This window comes from Schistocerca piceifrons, chromosome 3 (assembly GCF_021461385.2).
Source record: "Schistocerca piceifrons isolate TAMUIC-IGC-003096 chromosome 3, iqSchPice1.1, whole genome shotgun sequence".
Classification (NCBI taxonomy): domain Eukaryota; kingdom Metazoa; phylum Arthropoda; class Insecta; order Orthoptera; family Acrididae; genus Schistocerca; species Schistocerca piceifrons.
Window position 1 is genome coordinate 906,825,937 of NC_060140.1, and position 6,000 is coordinate 906,831,936.

Below are 6,000 nucleotides of genomic sequence, written 5' to 3' on the forward strand. Positions count from 1 at the left end.
CAGGTGTGGCCAATTTGCAGCCGGCAGAGGACAACAGAGTCCTTGCAAGAGACCTGCAAGGAGGAGTGCCACGCACTGGTAGCCTCCTTGATGGCCCGAAGTCTGTTGGGTGAAGGAAGGGTGCGCCATTCTTCACCCCAGGTGCGAAGTACCTTCTCCCGCAAAACTGACCTGAGGTCACTCTCCGAAAGGCCAATCTCCAAGGCTGGTGTGCATGTTCCAGGTTTTTTTTTTTTTTTTTAATCATCATTTTTAGTAATTTTGAGTAGTTTTCATTGTGTTCAACTACTGCAGGATCCCTTCTCTTCTTTTTCTTTACATGGCTGTTTAGTTCCTTTCTGGTTAGCTAATGTGGAAAACTATTTTCAAATAATGATATGAATTTATCATGGAACACTTTTGCACCTACTAACTAAACTCAAAATGAAACAAGCTGCTGCTTTTTGTATCTTTTCTATTTCCTCTATCAATACTACCTTCCAGGTGCCCAACACTGAGAAGCAAATACTCAAGTATTGGTCAGGTGCTGCAAGCAAACTCGTTCGCAGATAGACTACACTTCCTGAGTAGTTTTGCAATAAATCAGTCTGGTATTTTACTATACTATCATTATTTTTATATGGTTGTTCAACTTTGAACCACCACATATTCACGGTCCCAGGAATTTAATGGATATGACTGTCTCCAGTGATTTATTGACAATTGTGCAATAAAACGACAACAGATTTTCTCACCCAGTGATGTATTTAATACTGCATTTCACCTCAGTGATTGGGTGGGGCTGCACCATAGCCAGTTAGTTTACACAATCAACTTGTCTCATTTTCTGCCAATTATGTATCATATTCCAAAATGAATTTTCACTCAGCAGCGGAGTGTGCAATGATATGAAACTACCTGCCAGATGAAAACTATGTGCCAGACTGTGACTCGAAAACGGGACACTTGTGTTTTGCAGGTAGTGCTCTAGGAATGAACTGTCCAAGCACGACTCATAACCCGCCCTTGATGCTTCCCTTCTGTCAATACCCCATGTCCCGATTTCCAACCTTCACAGAAGTTCTCCTGCATACATTTTCGGACTAGCTCCTGGGAGAAAGAATACTGCAGACTATGGACACCCACGTGATTGACCCTAACAACATAATACTGCCCCTACTGGCCCACATCTGTGACATGGTACACATTTCAAGAAACCATTTGCCTTCTTAATGGTGTATCCTGACACTACCATCAACATGATGTAACAAGGAACATGATTAAGCCAATCAGGTAGTATGTTGCCATTGATCCATGGTACAATACTGATGATCCCAAGCCCACCGCAACCGTAACTGGTGACACTGTAGGACAAATGTAGGAACATACAACTGTCTACCATGAATCCCTTCAACAACGTGCACTGGATGTTGTGCTCTCAAACACTTGAGCCTGCATCAGTGTTGTACTCTTTCATCAGTCCACCACTTTGTCGCCTAATCTTTGTTTCATTATCCTTCTACCATTTTCCTTAGATGCTCACAACAGTAGCATGCAAATAGCTTCACTCTTTCCAAGATGCTAGTTCCCAGGTGCCAGGCCATAACAATCCGCTCTTTGTCGAAGCAACTTATTTCACTGGATTTCTCAATATGTGGCCTAAGATTCTACATTGATCTCTGCTCCACTTAAATACTTTTCATACTGCATTACGTGTCCACAACACTAGATAGTATTCACTCTCACAGCTGTTAGTTGCCATAAATGCAAAATTTTACATCAACAACTCTTCAGGCTTTATAAATGTTGACAACTTAGTGTATTTAATGTAAAAAGTTAGGTCAATTACCCAGGCTATAAAAAGTGTTCCAATATTTTTATAGTCTGACAAGTTTACATAATGATTTACATTAAATAGCCCCAGTCTTCAAAACATACGCATTTGAACTTTTAGAGGGTTTCAATAAAAGAACATAAGTTAGTGGCAAACAGCAGCAATTGTCTCTGGTACTTACAAAAAATGGATTGTAAACTTGAATAAAATGGTGATAAAATCTGGCATGTCAAAAACTCCAACCCACATTCAGAACTTAACGAGCCCAATGATAATTGTTAATATGCAGCAGACATAATTAGGCCTAATGAAAAAACTGACCTATACAAAAATTTTGCAGGAATTCAAATTAGCCTAAAATGAAATATTTAAGTTACTTCTTGTTTAAATTCCATCATCGCATTTTCTACCACTATCTGCTCATGGAAATATGACTGATTCTGGAAACCCAACACTACACTTTAATAATATACTGAAGTGAAAAAGTAAGCATCTCATACCAAACAGCTAAAGCGAGATAAAAATATGGAATGTGCCTGTTTTACCACCTTCCAAGATCATTCATTTGTAAAAGTCTCCACTCATGTAGAACTAATGTTTGAAGGCTAACAAATGTAAAGTTGCTAAAGACTCGATACCATGTAACAGACAAGCAAGTTATTAGATTCACAAGTCATAAATGAGGTACTATTTGGAAAAAACCTAATAATTAGATCGAAATACCACATTTTAACATGTGCACTACTTACACAGACATATCTCCCAAAAGGGAAGTTGTATTATTAAATATTTTTCCTTTAGGCCCTATTTTGTGATCAAAGTGTAAATATGGAGTTTCAATTAAGTGCTTAAAACACAGTGGAATTGAACAGTATGAACACTTGACACGGTCAAAAAGTAGACATGGCACATAACTGTTCGGGTATCTGCACTGTAGTAGTCTAATGCCAAAAGTGACAGTGATCATATTATCAAATGATACAACAGGAATATTAACTTTGCAACCAGATGTTTGCCATGCATATATACCATAGTACTGCATCAATGTGCAGGAAGTTTGTTGTCTTCTTCTCTCTTTTTTTTTTAAAAAAAAAAAATAACAGAGCGAAGATATAATATGATGAACGTAACGTGACTGATTTGTCAATTTGAGAGTGTACAAAATCAGAAGTTGTTCTTTACCAGTTTCTAGATTCAGTAACCTTCAAACATAAAATGTAACCAAATGACTGTTTTCTTTGCAGTCAAAATAATCTTGATGTGTGGTAGAACATATACCTCCATATTTTAAGAATTTTTATGCATGTTTTGCCTTTCAGCCTGAGATCTTCCTATTTAAGTAAACAAGCCAATTTAGTATCAACAAATGCCTGACTTAAATTCCATACTTAACCTTTCCCAGTGGGGAATAAAATGTATTACACCAAGTCAGTCACCATAGGCCCATATAATTCTGAAGAGAAATGTAAATCCAATATTTGGAATTTTTGGACTGCGTAAACATGTCATTGACTTTATGATAGAGCAAAGAGTAATAGGGCCTAGTAAAATAACCCGTAATATAAATGGTATGGCCACCTATCTTATATATTGGGTTCGACCTTAACACTTTTTACATTCTTAACATTTTTAAGATAAAATTAACTCGATATTTCCAAACAACAGAGTAAATTCTGGCCAAACACTTACGAGACTGGCGATATGTATAATTATTGCTGCAAGGGTGCTAGTGAAACAACATTACTGATGCCCAATCAACAGATAAACCAGACATCGGAATTCAGTTAGCGTGCACAATGTCATAAAACAAATCGGTTGCTTCCTAATTTCTCCAATGCTAAAATACTTGGGTGAACGCAAAATCTTAAATTTCTCTTTCCTGCAACATCCAATTTAACGTTTACGGATCATTTTAACTGTTTCTCCGAATAAAATGCAAGCATTTTGTAGAATTACTTCACCGGTCTAAAAATGCGTCAACAAGAATATGGAATTTTGGCATATAAATTCATAAACAGGAAATACTGCGATGTTGGCTGTTCCACCAATATTAACATACTTAATATACATTCAACGTAGTAGTAGGGTCTAGAAAACTACACAATTAAATTTTGCAGTACATCGGATGTTTTATTATCGATCGAGGAAAAGTTACCGCTGCAAAACTCACATAAAAAGACACCATGATAGAGCCATGACAAGCTTACAACTTCAGCTACAACAAGTACATCAATAAACTTGGCAGGATCTTACCTTCTTCTGATCATTTTAATTCATAAGCCGCAGCTTTAAATTGTACAAACGTTTCACTGCCAATGTCACACTTTAGTGTAACATAAGCCCTACATTACTATATAAAAAAATAAAAATACCAGCACAGCACAACACGCAAACGGACTTGTTGTTTTAAGTGGTTCCAAACAACTGTTTTAGTCTTTACGCCGCGCACAAACGCCATGTTGTTTACCTTCTTTTATCATCTTTGCACAACATACATACCTCACGAACTGAAAAATACTATCATCCTTGCTCGTCACTTGACAGCATTTTGTTACTTTACTGTTGGCTTGTAGCATGCAAGCCTTTTAGCCGTCATAAATTAAAAGGATTTACAAATATGTCAAAACTCAAGAATCTTTATTCACCGTAAATCAGTTCACAATGATATAGGTTTCATCAGTTTCATACAAGATAAAGTATATACAATGCACGGTAGTACAATGTGTAGCGTTAAATATTAGTTCTAAAAAGTTCATGAAGTACATAATAATACAATTAAAAGTAACAGTTTCTAAAAGTTAATATAATAATCTGGTAAATCAAAGTATCACACAAATGGTACTGCACAAAGTGTCATATTGAATGGACCGATTTTTTCCGTGGATGTCGAGTTAATTTCAGTCTTGACATTGCCACAGGGAGTACTGGAAGTGAATGGTTTACTCTCGCTATCGTCCGATGTGAAAATGCCTCTTTACCTGGATTGGAATCATTCGCCAACCGAGATATCATCGCTTACAAGACCTGGCATTGTGGAATAGATGCTAAGACCCAATCTAAACCTAGTTATATATATAGTAATATGCCTTTTACATTGTATACCCGCTCCTGTCGTAAGAGTAACGATGAAAAAATGCATGTATGGATTAAAGGACTTGGTGATCTGTTAACCAGTTGTACAACTTATGTTTAAAACTAATTATATCCATGGCCCGATGAAAAGACTGGTAACGTATTGAAAATTCTGAGTGGGTTTACTTCGTGAGAATTTCCAGTCATTGCTAACCTGTACCCAGGTATATCTAACTTCGACTTAACCCTAATATTGTGGTCATGAACTTCCCCCCAACAACAAGTTCTGTCATATTATTTTTAATATGAAGTTCTGCAGCACACACACACACACACACACACACACACACACACATATATATATATATATATATATATATATATATATATATATATATATATATATATATATACATACACAAAAGTAAGTATGTTGAGCCTGGTGAAGACTGGACGACAATATATGTATTGCGAAGGTACTGTGAGGATCCAGAGTTCCTTAAATAAATAACTGAAAGGTGATCTTGGGTGGGCTCCAGCTATTATTCTGATTACACGCATTTGTGCAATGAATACTTTCTCTCTTAATGACGAATTGACGCAACATATGATGCCATATGAAATTAGTGAATGAAAATGGGCATATTAGGCTAATTTACTGATATGTTTATCTCCAAAATTTGCAATAACCCTAATGGCATAAGTAGCTGAACCTAACCTATTCAGCAGATGTGTTTCTTCCAGTTCAATTTCTCATCAATGCACATACCCAGAAATTTTGAGTATTCTACCTTAGCAACAGGCTTCCGTTCATAGCCTATATTTATCAATGTTGTTATGCCATTTACTGCACAGAATTGTATAAACTGTGGTTTCTCAAAAGTTTGTGAGAGACCATTTGAAGAGAACTGCTTAATAATTTTCTGAAATACATTATTTGCAATTTCCACAGCTGATTCTTGCTTGTTGGGTGTGATTACTATACTTGTATCAGCAGCAAAAAGGTACTAACTTTGCATCTTCATGAATATAGAGTGGCAAGTCGTTAATACATATTAAGAACAAAAAAGGACCCAAGACTGAACCCTGTGGGACACCATTCTTGATACCTCCTC

General features: G+C 36.5%; 1 long non-coding RNA gene across 1 annotated transcript in view; it reads right to left on the reverse strand.

Annotated features, from left to right (window-relative positions):
- Positions 1-4,282, reverse strand: part of LOC124788073 — a 205,865-nt gene extending 201,583 nt beyond the window's left edge. Inside the window, exon 1 of the long non-coding RNA XR_007016056.1 lies at positions 4,067-4,282. This is a non-coding gene — a long non-coding RNA (uncharacterized LOC124788073). The remainder of the gene's footprint in view (positions 1-4,066) is intronic.
- Between the last annotated feature and the right edge of the window lie 1,718 nt (positions 4,283-6,000).